We start from the raw sequence: 16,219 nt of genomic DNA, 5'->3' as shown, positions 1-16,219 counted from the left end.
ATAGTCCGGTATGGATGGAGTTATTTGCTGAAGAAGGGAGCAGAAGAACTTGGAGATTGAATGAAAATTTATTTAGATATGATATAAATTTACAGAAATGTAGAGATCAATTGAAAGAATTTTTCTTGTTGAATATGCACAAAGGTACTTCAATTTCAATGGTCTAGGATGCTAGTAAAGCATATATGAGAGGTAATTTCATTTATATGAATAATGTTTACAGGTGTAAACAAATGCAAAAACATAAAGAGGTAGAGGAAGAGATTAAATTGAAAGAACAGGCTTTTATTTTAAATCCACTGGATAATAATTTAAAAGTATCTATTACTGTGCTCAGGGAACAATTTAATATGTTAATAGCAGATCAGATGGCAACTAGTTTAAGGTACATGAAATATAATACATTCTCTAATGCAAATAAACCTGGAAGGTGGTTGGCCTATCAATTACGAAAGAAGCAGAAATCAAGAATTATAGAGAAAATAGATTATAATGGTAAAATGACATCTCAACAAAACCTGATTAAAAAGAGTTTTTGGGATTTTTATTCTAAGTTATACGCTTCTGAAAAAATACAATTTGAACAAATAGATAATTACTTACAGCAGGCACATTTTCCTAGATTGTCAGATAACCAAAGGGAAAAAATGAATTGTTCAATTACATTGGAGGAGATAAAGGGGGCAATTAAGCAATTAAAACTTGTTAAGGCACCAGGTATGGATGGATTTACAGCAATTTATTATAAGATGTTATCTGAAGAGATGATAGAACCATTAAGGGAATTGTTTAATAGTATTTTGTTGGGGGAAGAGGTACCTCCTTCCTGGAGAACTGCTTTTATATCTTTAATACCAAAGGAGGGTCAGGATTTGACTCAACGTAAGAATTATAGACCTATATCTTTATTGAATACAGATTATAATATCTTTTCAAAAGTACTGGCAAATAGACTAATGCAAGTGTTGAACCAATTGATTCATAGTGATCAATCTGGATTTATAACTGGAAGATATATGAAATATAATGTAAGACAAATTATTAACTTAATTGAATATTTGGATAAGAATAATCAAATTCCTGCTGCTTTTATTTTTTTAGATGCTGAAAAAGCATTTGATCAATTAGATTGGGGTTTTTTGTTTCAAGTTATAGATAGAATGAATTTTGGGGGAAAATTTTTGTCCGCCCTTAAGGCTATTTATCAACAGCAATCAGCACAGATTATAGTTAATGGGGGGGTAACAGAAGCATTTAAAATTGAAAAAGGAATTAGACAAGGATGTCCATTATCTTCATTGTTATTTGTGTTAACAATGGAGATTTTGTTAATTAAAATTCGGGAGTCTTCTATAATAAAAGGAATTAAGGTTAATAAGATTGAGCATAGATTAAGAGCTTTTGCAGATGACCTAGTGTTAACATTAACTCAGCCAATAGATTCGGTAATTGACTTGGTTGAAATTATTGCACAATATGGGAAAGTTTCTGGTTTTAAGATTAATTGTAATAAGACTAAAATATTACCAAAAAACATGTCTATGAATGATAAAGATATGTTAGTTACACTTACAGGTTTTGAAATGGTTAAAAAGGTAAAATATTTGGAAGTTTATATTACAGCTACTAATGCTAAATTGTATAAGAATAATTATGAATCTTTATGGGTTAAGGTGCAAAAGGATTTAAATGACTGGAAAAAATTGCAATTATCTTTATTGGGGAGAATTTCAGCAGTAAAAATGAATATTCTCCCAAAGTTTCTTTTCTTGTTTCAAATGATCCCTATTTTTAAAAAAGATGCTAATTTGGAGGATTGGCAGAAGGGCATTAATAAGTTCATTTGGGCGGGCAAGAAGCCAAGAGTTAAGTTTAATATTATGCAAGATATAAGGGAACGAGGAGGATTTAAAGCCCCTAATTTAAAATTGTATTATGATGCAGTGGTGTTGACATGGATCAGTGATTGGTTAAATTTAACAAATAAGAATATACTTTCTCTTGAAGGATGGGATTTGTTATTTGGTTGGCAGGCATATTTAATTTATGATAAAAGGTAGATACAAACTTTAAGGTCCATATCTTAAGGAGTGCTCTATTGAGAGTCTGGAAGAAATATTACTATAAATTAAATTATAAAATTCCTATTTGGGCAATTCCAGGACAGGTAATAGAGGGGATATCTAGGGGAGTTAACTTGGATAAAGTTTCTTATAAGGAATTACTTCATCCGGTAGGACAAGACTGGCAACTTAAATCTTTAGTAGATTTGAAACAAGAAAATATTGAATATTCTTGGTTTTATTATAATCAATTGATAATGAGGTGGCGTATGGAGCAAAGAGTTGGTATTACTTTACAGGATGCAAATTTGATGAAACAGATTAAAGATCAATCTCAAGCTCATATTAAAAGAATTTATAATGTACTGATTGAGTTGGATTCAGAAACAGAATTGGTCAAGGATTGTATGATAAAATGGGCTCAAAATATTCAAGAACCGATTTCATTGGACACATGGGAGATAATTTGGGTTAGAAATGTAAAATTTACTCAAGCTCAAAACCTAAGGGAAAATTTTTATAAAATGTTTTATAGGTGGCATCTGGATCCTCAAAAATTGTCTTGTATGTATCCTAATTTACAACCTAAGTGTTGGAGATGTGGAAATTTAGATGCAACTTATTTTCATATTTGGTGGACATGTAGGGAAGTTAAAGCATTTTGGATTAAGATATGGTGGAATATTCAAAATATTTTTAAGAAAAAGATAAAATTTAAGCCACAGATATTTTTGTTGGGTATTATGGAAGACTTGGATGCAAAAGAAATGGAATTGATGTTGAACTTTATAACTGCTGCAAGACTACTAGTAGCTCAATATTGGAAAATGGAACGTTTACCCACCATAGAAGAATGGTCACTTAAAGTCTCGAACTTAGCAGAAATGGCCAAGATTTCCACTTTTGAGAAGGATTATTCACAAGAAAGATATATTTTAGTTTGGAGAAGATGGATAGATTATATTGAGCGTAAATATGGGACCAAAAAATATCATTTGGTTTTTGAGTGAATTTTAGAGTATTATTGTTGTGCAAAGGTTAGAATAGTTTATTTAGTATTATTTTTAATTATTAAAGTGATGTTATTATTATTGTTTTTAATAACTGTATATATTTGTTTAAAAGAGAGTTAAAGGAGGTTATAGATATGTTATTTTAATAGTTGATTAATGTTAGAGTATGATTATTTTATTGTTAACCCTGTGATTGGCACTGGGAAGTGAGGGGGGAGGGAGGGGGGAGTGGAAGGGTGGGTTGGGGAAGGGGGGGATTTATATTGTAAAATTTTATAAAATTTTCAATAAAAAAAAGAAGAAGAAGAAGAGACTGGACAGCCATTTTTCCGAAATGGTATAGCGTTTCCTGCCTGAGCAGGGGGTTGGACTAGATGACCTCCAAGGTCCCTTCCAACTTTACTACTACTACTATTATTATTATTAATATTTGAATATCAATGCACCCAGAAGAAAGATGGGGAGCTAGCATGCTGCAAAGCAAAATGACATCATCTTCTGTTATCATCTTTCAATACTCTCTAGGCCCTCCTTGGGATTTATAAACAGTGATGGTTCACCTTCTATCTAAATAATAACATTATTGGATTTTACAACTATAAAGATAAAATGTATTATAAACTAAAAGAAAAAATAAAGGAATATAAAAAAACAGAAGTGTATAAAAGAAAAAAAAATCCCTGAACCCCAGTTGATATATTTTGAGAAAGCATCAATGAAATGCTTTCCACATTTGTAATGTAGCACTGCCAGTTCCTATATAGGTATATGAGTCAGGGTGTATAATAATGGGCTAAATAGGCCTATAATCTATGCAATACAGGAATATAAATTTTTAAAAGATCCATTTTTCCCTACAAGTAATCATGTAGAAAGACAGGTTTTGTGCATGCTTCAAATGAAAATGTACCATATGACTATTAATGCCATAAGACCCTTAGGGTGGATAGAAAGTGAAAACATCAAATGTTTGACATGAAAGTTTAACTCAGTCAGTTCTCTCTATGAATATGAATAAGTCTTCTTTGATGAATAAAGGTAAATGTAAAGGTTTCCCTTTCTGAACAAAGGTCTTTACATTCATGTATGATACAGACCAGCACCATTCTATCACGGAACAAATTATATTATCATCTATAGTTTTAAAGATGCCACCCATCAGAAAAAAGAATGCAATCTAAATATCAAAAAGACATCAACATGAATAGAACATGAAACGAATAAAGAACTTTTGTAAATTATTTTTGACCGTTGGCTTCAGGGTGAAAAAGTTGCTTTAGCCCAACAGTTTTAAGCAAAGAATAAATGAAGATTATTTACTGCAACACACAGGAAAGGCATTGTCAAGTCATGACAAGAAAATAGCATTGCATGTTAAGTGACAACATTATTGAATTCTATAATATTCTTACAAATATTGCAGGAAAAATAAGGGACACTATATATTTATATGAGTAATATTGGTAATACCAGCATTTTTTACTGTGATACATTAGCCTGTTCTTCATTCTAAAAATCACTAATTAAAACTTATAAGATATATAGTACAGATTGTATTTAAACAATCTTACTCACCCTTTGATTCCAATGAAATCAAGTTAAGGATGACTAATAGGTGACTAATGTATTTTAGGATCTCATCCAATGGATTAATCCAATACATTGTCTATTTTATCCCAGTAGTAAAACAAAGATTTATGCATAATTGTTAGCTATTCAAATATTAAAGGCAGCTATACAGGAAAATATTGAATTCCTGAAATCCAAAACAGTTTATACATCATGGGGAGAGGGATTAGGATTGTAGTATAAATATAAGGTTAAGAAAACTCTCTTTCATAAAATATAGGTAGGAAACCTGTGACACTACAGAAACTGTGGAACTATAGCTCACAGTTTCAACCAGCATGACTAGTGATGAGGAATTGTATAAGTACAATTATGCAATATATAGACGAGTTATCAGAATCAGAAAATTCAGAAAATTCAGAAAACTCAAAACATTAACCTATGGTCCCATGTATCATTGTGGAAGAATGTTCTATCATATTGGCTAAATCTCTTTAGAAACTCTGTGTATGCTACAATATAGTTGCATACACATCTTTTCATGCCCTCCTCACAGCATTTTCTGAGAAGGAAAAAATGCAAATAATCAATAGAAAAAAAAATCAAAGCTATTAATATAACATCTATCCTAATTTCTTAAAAGCCTTTAAATATAATTAAAAACAAAACAAAATAGGATGGAAAAATTCTGGAGTGGCTGGACTCCTGCACAGAAGCACCATGCATACATTTTATTGTGAGTTTTTACTTGTCTTAACAATTTTTCACTATAGTGATCTTACAAAAACATTGAAACACAATACTGCAATGTTCACTTCTGCACACTGTGATGATGCTGATGTGGTTTGTCAAGTATCTTTTATTGTACACATTACCACTCATTAATTGAGTTTATTGTTAGAATGAATAAGTCATTAGAGGTTTCCATATAAATATTTGTTTTACTATGTTAGTTTAGTAAAAGGGCTATAGGCCACTCCAACCAAAACGTACCCTGAGCAGGTTACATATTCTATTTGGATAAATAAGATTAAAAATATATAATATCTATAATAAAAATAATACCATACAATTTAGTGCAAGACATTAAAACTATCTTTATTTCAATTAACTTCTCAAAATATTAAAGGGGCATAACATTTCCATCCATACGGCCTGCTGTTGCAATACAAATATCATCACTAGGGTTTTTTTAGAAGCAGTTTTGTTTCACCTCCTTTCCACTATATTTATGTTTTGTTTTACTTTGTTCTAAATAATTTTTGCTTATATACAGGAATTTATAGAATGATAACTTCTGGATATAAAGGCATCAATAAGGTTTAGTAATGTTTGGTAAGCAACCAGAAGATAATTTCACTGTGCTAACAAACTGTATAAATAAGACTAGAATATATTGTTTCCTTTTATTTTTTACATAAAACACAAGGTAATTGGTTGTAAAAGTGTTTAGATGACAATAGATATGTAAAATTGAAAATCATTCCATAGTCTATACAAGGACTCATACTCACTGGCATATACACTTTTATTTTTTTCTATAATTCAGGGATAGAATCATCTACCCAACCAGAGATATATTTTTTTGCTGTCAGAAACACCAGAGATATATTTTTTTTGCTGCCAGAAACACTTTTATTGATATTATATTTTTAACTTTTTATTGAAAATATTTAAATAAACACTTCTCAATTCAGTTTTTAAATATAATTTATTTATATAATTTGCATTGTTTGCATTAGCTCATGTGAATGAAATAATTTTCAATGTTAAGAGTAACTTTTAAAGGGCTTGCAACTGTGACTATTTGTATTTTTTGAGACTATTGTTTATTGTAGATGGTTGATATGTCCTTTCAGTAACTTAGGCATATATGTTATGCAAGATGTATTCAATTCTTGAAAACAAAACATCAGAACAGACTTAAATTTCATATATCTTGGTAAAATTATTAATAATAGTTAGAACTCAGCATAACATATGATTTATAAACCTTGTGTATCATTAAATATTTACAATGTAATGTTTGAGCTTTACTAGTCAGTAATAATTCTATAAATTACTTAACCTTTTAAAAAATCCAGTTTTGTCCTCCCATTTCATTTGAATAAAATTAAACTGTCTTAAATACAAACACCTTAGATTGAAAGTGTTTGTGATGTCAGTCACAAGAAATATAAACATATTCTATAGTATTAATAATATATTTTGTATTCTATTTCATCATGTTTCAGTGTGGGAAAGATATTTAGGGAAAAGATTTATGCAGAAACTTAAACTGCATTTTGTTATTATTGTCCTAGGTAACACACACACACACACACACAAACACACACATATATATACTTGTTTCATTTGTTCTATGCAAAGTAAATTTGAATTTGAAGAACAAGTTAAGAAGAGACACCATAATTCTCATATATTTATCACAAAAGTATATCATGTAGTTTAAACTATAAGATATATAATATTTAGACATGGATGCTGAACAGCAGACCTTGAATACTGGTTGAAACTCATATTTTTGTTACACTAATAGGAGAATGAAACTTACGTCTTTTTGAATATTTGCTATGCCTTGCTCCATTTGTGATGTTTCTTCCCTCCCCTTACACACACACACACACACACACACACACACACACTTTAAGCAATGATCCTTAAGAGAAATGAGAGAGTTTAAAGCAGGAAACAGAAATGTATTGAACCATGGACAAAGAGAGGCAAGAAACATTTGAACTGCCAACAAACAGTTTGGTTTAATGGTTAAGGTACCAGGCTAGAAACCAAGAAACTCTGAATTCGAGTCCTGCCTCAGGTATGAAAGCCACCTGGGTGATTTTGGGCCAATCTCTCTCTCTCTCTCAGCCCAACTCATCTCTCATAGATGTTGTCGTGGGGAAAATGGAAAGAGAAAGGAGTATTAGGTATGTTTGCTGATTTGAATTAGTTACAAAAATAATAAATTGAGATTAAAAAGAAGTCTTTATATAACAGAATAAAATATTAGGACAAGAAACTAAGACAAAATAATATTGTCCAGAGTGTACCAAGTCATCATCCAAAACAATATATATTGAATATTAGATTACAGAATCCTTTTTACAGCTCTATCATTGCACTTTTTTTCTTATCCATTTACATCAGCCAAAACATATCTGCTGATATTTACCGAGCTTACCTGAGCAGCACCGCAGCTTCCCACAGATAGAATCCTGAGACAGCAGCACGCAGGTATTTAATGTGGGCCATGGTATGGCGAGGTATTTACAACCTCCTCCCAAAAGAACGTGTCGGAGTCATAAGGGGAGGGGGAGGTTCCTGGAGGATCGGAGAGTTCGGAATGAGATCGCTAGCTGGAAAAGCTGCCGAGTTTTCAGGACCCTGGAGAGCTCCCTGACAATCGACAGAACCTGTACGAACCGAGGACGTCTTTTCCCAGGGTGATCTATTCGCCGGCGTTTGGGATGTCGTGCATTTTGGGGTTGTTGTTGGCAACCAGCTCGCTAGGGTTTGTATTGTGCATCTAAAGAGAGAGGCTAATCCCAGGGGGCAAGACCAGGCAACCAATGAAGGGCATCGGGAAAAGGCAAGATGCATCAAAGTACACCTACTTTGAGGTTTTCCTCTATCCCTTTTTTCCTTCTCTGTCCAGAAGCCAATTCGCCACATTCCTGAACACTGGCAATAGCAAGGCTAGAAAGGGAAGGGAAGGAGGCGGAGACAGATTCAAGGCAGTGGACTTCCCTCCCACCTCCCCTGCCAGTCGGGGAGCTCCCAGACAAATAGAAGGTTGTGCAAGAGTTGTTTTACTAATGAGTAAGAGAGAACGAGATGTAAAAATGAGGTGGGGGTGAGACAAAATTGGTAGTGTGATCCCCTCAAAGGGGATCCTTTAGAAAGAAAAGAGAGGAGGGGACTACAGAATTACAGGACGGAACTACTGAAAGGGACAAAAAAATCTGTGGGAAGAAAGTATTCCAAAGACATAGCTTTTCCTGGATTGATATGCATGCCTAATATGCATAATGTAAAAATGGGTCAGTCTGGGAATCATTTGTCTTGAAATTTATATCAAAGGTTTAGCTATGGAAGCCTGGAGGAAACCTGTGGTGAGGCATCTCTATCTTGGGCTAAGGAATGTGTGATCTTAGAGTTCCAGAGAAGAGAATTATTACCAGTCTTTTGTGTATTTGGAAGACTTGAGGGAAAGGAGGTGGATTGAATCTTCTTTTTTTGTCTCCTTCTGTCTCCCTTTCTATGAATGCACAAAATAAGCATTATACTTGTACTCTTTTAAGCATTAATGTAAGCATTATTTTTACATATAAGGATCATTTTTAATGAAATCATCAACTATCACTTAAGTAGAAATTAGCAAATTCCACCCAAATTAAATGAATACTATTACTATTTGTAAGTGCATAGTGCAATAAAGGTGAAAGTACATTTAGGTTCCTTTTATATACTTTTTTTTTAAAAAAAGCAAAGTAATTGTCTTGTTTTCTTTAGAGATTGATGTGATCAGTAATACTTTTCATACTAGTACTTAAAACTTATATAATGGCATTTCTAATGTAAACATGAAGAAGTTCTACTTTGTAAAGTAGTATTGCATGATATATGCATTATTCAGTAGTCTCAAAATGTTGTATCAGAATCTGTGCTATATTTAGCAATTTATTTTACTTATTTCACATATTTTGATTTGATGTTCCGATTGCTTTTAAGAAAGGATTAAAAATATCCATTTCCATGGGGGGGGGGAGCCTAGAAGGCTTTATAGGATACTGAAATTTTGGTTTGAGATGTTCAATTAAGCATGCAAGCAGGTTTAGCAATTTTTGAAAACATGTCAGATGTAAAGATACTTACTTCTACTGTATTGTGCAACTATTTGGTTTCATTATTTATTCTTTATACATCTTTATCATACATTCCTATTACTGGAATATACTAAACTCTGTACTACCCACAAGTAAGATAACTTATTAAATTGTGCTATCTTCAAACATGGGCTGAACTGAAGAGTACCATCTTTTTATTTTATTTTTAAATGAAATTCTTAAAAGCAGTGTTTTAATATAGGACATGGATCTTTTTTTAAAAAACGAAGACTGTGAGATGCACATGAACACCCATCTTAAAATTTTCTAGAAAATATATTCAAGTATAATTTTTATCAAACACTCATAAGGAAATATATTTGAAACCTAAAGAAAGCTATTTTTAAAACACACACACACACACACACACACACACACAACTATTCACTGAAGTGCAATAATTCCCTCACAAGAAAAAACAGTCTCCCATTTGATGGAAGAACAGCTTACGTTGGCCAATCTCAATGTCAGAATCAACATTATAGAGTAGTAAGACAATTGCATGTAATTATTATCACCACACCAAGGATATATTGAATGTAAAATGAGAGCTTTAAAATATATCACAGTTTATCATAGGCCATTGTTCCTTAATATTCTAGACAGCTTCCCAAATACAGCAAAATGCTGAGAAACATAGCACTCCTTAGAAAAGTTGTATTTTGTAATTTGTTGGTTTCTAACATTCTTTGTTTTTAATAAAATCAATAGAATATGACAGTAGCTACTTTAGCTCTGACTTGGAGATGTGGGGTGCTGTACGATGATTCAGATTGCCATTCTATCTTTCCTGAAAACCTTACCTCTTTGTTTCTTAGACTATTTCACATAAATATAAAAGGATGTGAATGTAATATGAAACTCTCCTGCCTTTTTTTGTTTCACATATCAATGTTCCAGACATAGATTGGTAACAGACCTCAGAGCACTGAGAAATTTTAGTTAATGGTATATGTATTGGGAAGGGTTTGAAATTTGTCACCAGACATGAAGACAAAATTTTCTATGGTAATTAAAAGCAATGAAGATAGAGTAAATTGTCCATAAATGTTTATCATATATTAGCTGCAAATTAAGATGAATTTGTAATGGATAATGATAAATATGTCTCAAAGATAATTCTATCAACAAATAAAAGTGCCCAATGTAGGACTTAATTATGGAAAAGAGAATGAATATTTAATATTACATGTATTGACAGCTGCGAGAATAGTATTTGCCCAGTTTTGGAAAAATGAAAATCTACCACCTGACCAGATTATAATCACGAAAATCTTAGAATGTGCAGAAATGGATAGACTAACTTTAGAGATTAAAGAGAAAGAAGATTCAATTTTTTTCAAAACATGGGAAAATTTTTATCAATGGTTAGCAATACAATAGAACGAGAAAGAATGGTGAAGTTTAACAGGATAAATGATATTTATTAACTAAGCTTTACTTTTATGATTGTTGTTATTATTAGTGATTATAACTGTTTAGTATTATATTAATTGCTGTCATTTAATATTTGTACCCGGACGATAGTCTGTTTGCTAAAGCGTTGAATTTTCTGTTGGGGGTAACCCCATTATTGTACCTACTCCTGCCCTTATCCCAACCCTATCCCCTAACCCCATCCAATATCCATGCCGATCTTATCCCTTCCCTACCCTTATAAAACTCAATAAAACATTTATATAAAAAAGTGCCTAATGTGTTGGTTTAACTCTGGTATCATCAAAAAACTATTATTGGAATCATGCACTAATGTACTGATAATTGTTTGATTGCAACATTATGCTACCAAATATTATTATGAATAATAGCACTATATAAAAAAGATACTAATAGTTTTAATGAGAAGTCACTAGTGCCTAACATCTCCAGGAATAGCTATAGTTGACATATAGTTAAACATAGTCACAAAGAATACATTCATAGCCAACACTGGTAGATGTTGGCCAAACCAGACCTCCATCCAAATGGTAAGCTTGAGGAAAATGTTATTATCACATACTGTTTCTTTTATCTCCTGTCCAACTCTCATTTTGTCTGGAATAAACTTCAGCTTTCTAATCTTCATGAAGACATTGATCTGGAGCTTACACAGCTCTTTAGATTTAGATTAAATGGACAAATACATATAATCAAAACTCAAATTATCTCTCCTATGGATTCAGGTGCTTGATAAATAGCACTGGGACAATATGTAACTTGAGATACATACTAAGACTTCAAAAAGACTTTCCATCATCCTTTTAGCATAGTTAGTCTGCAAGATGTGTGAATTTAATTATTAGAACAAAGGCATCATCCATATGTCAGTTTTCTCATATAAATATGAATAATTAACTAAAGCAAATATAATATAAATTATTTAAGCACCTGCTGTTTGTGACAGTCATACAGAAGAAAATCTATTTAATTATAAGAAAATCAGTTAAAATAGAAGAAATCCACATTCCAGCATGACTCTTAACTTTTCTTTAAACAAATAGTATTTGTTCATTTATTTTAATTTTATATTAGCTAGTCATAGCATTCTCTGAACAGGTGAAGTTATAAAACAAGGATTAGCTGCTGCATATTATGAGAAAAATGCTATTGACACTAGTTCTTCAAGATTCTAAACTGTGAACTGCTGAAATAAAGTAAAGAGACATGTAGAATTTATTTTAAAGACTTGCTTCATGAGAATCAGAAACATTTTAAAATATCTCAGACACTATAGCTAGTCACAATTACACACCATTCAGCAGCATGTTTATGAACCTAGTCATCCAGGCACTATCAACTGCTTTAAAAAAATAAAAGCATATCTGTTCAGAGCCAGATAAGTAAATGCTTATATTTATTTAAAAATGAACACCTATCAAGTAGTTTCAAAATGTCCTTGAACAGCTATGAATCTATTTGCATTGAAACAATACATTCAATGTTCAATGTTGCTTGAGAATGGGAATTTCATATAATTTGTGTCAGATTATGCTTCCATTGAACCTGAAATATGGGACAGATTATTATTAGCACTCAGTAATAACATGTTTTTCTTTCTTTCTTTCTTTCTTTCTTTCTTTCTTTCTTTCTTTCTTTCTTTCTTTCTTTCTTTCTTTCTTTCTTTCTTTCTTTCCTCTAAATACTTTATCTTGGTTTAAAGTTGGCACAGATTGAACATTACAATATTTTGATGAGAAACCACATTTCCCTCTCTTTTTGTGTGTTTGTGTTGTGTCTGTCTGTCTGTCTGTCTGTCTGTCTGTCTGTCTGTCTGTCTGTCTGTCTGTCTGTCTGTCTGTCTGTCTATCTATCTATCTATCTATCATCTTCTAGCTATTTAAAACATTTTTATGTCTACCCATCTTAAAGCAAAACCTAGGCAAATCATGACCATAAGAAAAAACAATATGTTCAAATGGTAAAAGCAAAACAAAACCAAAGAAACAAGGTCAGGAAAACGTAGTGTCACATTCAAACTTCCTGAAAGCAATGATAGCACTCTCTTCCTACTCCAATTTTACCCTCTCTTCAATCCTTGGGGCAAAGCCAACTCTTAATGGTTTTTGGAAGGTTAAAAGGGTAGCAGCTACCTGGATCTTAAAGGGAAGTTTGTTCCATAGGATGGGGACTGCAATGGAAAAGGCACACTTTCTAGGTTCTGCAAGATGGCAAGTTTTCAGAGAAGGGATCTGAAGTGTCCAGAGAAAGAATCCAGTAACTAAAAATTATTTGCTAAAAAAAATTATTTTTGTTATAATGCATCATTTCTTAGCTTTCTAAACTGTAAACCCAAATCTTGATGCAGATTTATTGTTAAGTGGAGACAACAGGTTTCCTGTATTCCACATGAGGTCCCATGCTATTGCCTGGAGTTATTTAAAAATAAGAGAAAATAAAGGGGCAGAAACATATTCACATTTCTGTGTAACTGGATTTTAGCATTTTAGTTAAAGAGACTGTAGAATCATATAATGCAATTAATTGTACCATGTAGATCTACATAACAGGAGGATGGAATGTAGCATTATGGATGAATGGCTAATTAAGCCAATTTAAAAAATAGTCCACCCAATTCTGATTTTGTTTCAGTAAGCACTTTCTTTCATTTAAGATCTTTTCCTAATATTTATTTGAAATCTGATTCCCTGCCATTCCCTAGTCTACTTTGGGAATAACAGAATTCATCAGCACATTTCCTAAAATCTGTTTTGTTTTTAGAAAGGTTATAAAGAAGAAGCACTCAACCATTGATGGACAGATTCTCTGAGATGCCACTGCCTGTTTTCTATTTCTTCATGCTTCTTATAAACAGTTATATCTTCATATACATGAATTTGTAATGCTTTGCCTATTAACTAGGATTTTTACATTCCCATCAGTTTAATAACATTATAGTACTTCATTACTTCTAATAGTAAACTACTAGTCACTAGTGAACTTTCTAATGGCCAGAACTGTCATCCCTTTCAGCCAGACCAGATCATGAAACAGACAGCACAAAGGCTAATGGAGCTTTATTGATGTACATATAATAAAAGAATGTTGAAGTCTGACAGAGTAGTGTCCTACCCCTTCTAATACCAAAGAGAACCAAGATGGTAATCTTTCTTACACCCTGCTCTATCGCAGGGCTGCACTGTTTACTTACTGCGCTTACATTTCTTCCTCAAGGCTATCCCTGTATTTCTCTGTTCTAGCCAACAATTGTGAGAAACTAGTCGCCAAGTATTGTATTTTATTAAAATTATTTTTTTAAAAAAGATAACAAGTACCAGAATAAAATACTCTTCAATTTTGCATATGAAATAGTTACTGAAGACTTTGAGAAGAAAAACCATTAGATAAAGGTGTGCAAGTATGTCAGAGAGGTATATTTGAGTGCTTCCCTTGTGAAAGCATCCAATTAAATGCCCAAGAATAGAATGCTTACATATTAGTCAGAGTTCTACAAACTATAAACCTCTAGTTAAATATAGTCCAGCTGGTATATAAATAGAATGATTTCTATTCCATTAACAATTTTCCACTAAGATCTGAATTCTAATTCAGGAATTCATTTCAGAAACTGTAAATTATTAATGGGACCATGTTTAGTATTCTTTTTATTAAAGCTATGCTAGCCTATATACATTCTCTAATTGCAGAAGTATCATGGTGCAATTATAACAAACTTTTTGAAATCAGTAGGGAACTTAACTTTCTCTAATTATTAAGAACATTGGATTCAATCCATGTTATATAGTGCATAGAGTGTGGACCTGGGAAGATCTGATTTCATATTTTTTCATATCCCTCTGTGCTCATAAACAAAGATACTAAGTGAGTGGTTATTTTTCTACTTGGCTAATTTTTTTTTTAATTGAAAATTTTATAAAATTTTACAATATAAATCCCCCCCTTCCCCTTCCCACCCTTCCACCCCCCCTCCCTCCCCCCTCACTTCCCAGTGCCAATCACAGGGTTAACAATAACATAATCATAATCTAATTAACATTAATCAACTATTAAAATAGCATATCTATAACCTCCTTTAACTCTCTTTTAAACAGTACAATTATTAAAAACAATAATAATAACAACACTTTAATAATTAAAAATAATACTAAATAAAATATTCTAACCTTTGCACAACAATAATACTCTAAAATTTACTCAAAAACCAAATGATATTTTTTAGTCCCATATTTACGCTCAATATACAGTAATCTATCCATCTTCTCCAAACCAAAATATATCTTTCTTGCGAATGATCCTTCACATAAGCGGAAATCTTGGCCATTTCTGCTAAATTCAAGACTTTAAGTGACCATTCTTCTATAGTAGGTAAACGTTCTGTTTTCCAATATTGAACTACTAATAGTCTTGCAGCAGTTATAAAGTTCAACATCAATTCCATTTCTTTTGCATCCAAGTCTTCCATAATACCCAGCACAAATATCTGCGGCTTAAACTTTATCTTTTTCTTAAAAATATTTTGAGTATTCCACCATATCTTAATCCAAAATGCTTTAACTTCCCCATATGTCCACCAAATATGAAAATAAGATGCATCTAAATTTCCACATCTCTAACACTTAGGTTGTAAATTGGGGTACATACAAGACAATTTTTGAGGATCCAGATGCCACCTATAAAACATTTTATAAAAGTTTTCCCTTAAGTTTTGAGCTTGAGTAAATTTTACATTTCTAACCCAAATTATCTCCCATGTGTCCAATAAAATTGGTTCTTGTATATTTTGCACCCATTTTATCATACAATCCTTAACCAATTCTGTTTCTGAATCCAACTCAATCAATACATTATAAATTCTTTTAATATGAGCTTGAGATTGATCTTTAATCTGTTTCATCAAGTTTGCATCCTGTAAGATAATGCCAGCTCTTTGATCCATACGCCACCTCATTGTCAACTGATTGTAGTAAAACCATGAATATTCAATATTTTCTTGTTTCAAATCTACTAAAGATTTAAGTTGCCAGTCTTGTCCTACCGGACAAAGTAATTCCCTATAGGAAACTTTATCCAAGTTAACTCCCCTAGATATCCCCTCTATCACCTGTCCCGGAGTTGCCCAAATAGGAATTTTATAATTTAATTTATAATAATATTTCTTCCAAACTCTCAATAGAGCACTCCTTAAAATATGAACCTTGAAATTAGTGTCTACCTTTTTATCATAAATTAAATATGCCTGCCAACCAAATAA

This window comes from Protobothrops mucrosquamatus, unplaced genomic scaffold (genome assembly GCF_001527695.2).
Source record: "Protobothrops mucrosquamatus isolate PMUCROS unplaced genomic scaffold, P.Mucros_1.0 scaffold204, whole genome shotgun sequence".
Classification (NCBI taxonomy): Eukaryota; Metazoa; Chordata; class Lepidosauria; order Squamata; family Viperidae; genus Protobothrops; species Protobothrops mucrosquamatus.
Note: the sequence above shows the minus strand (reverse complement) of the source record.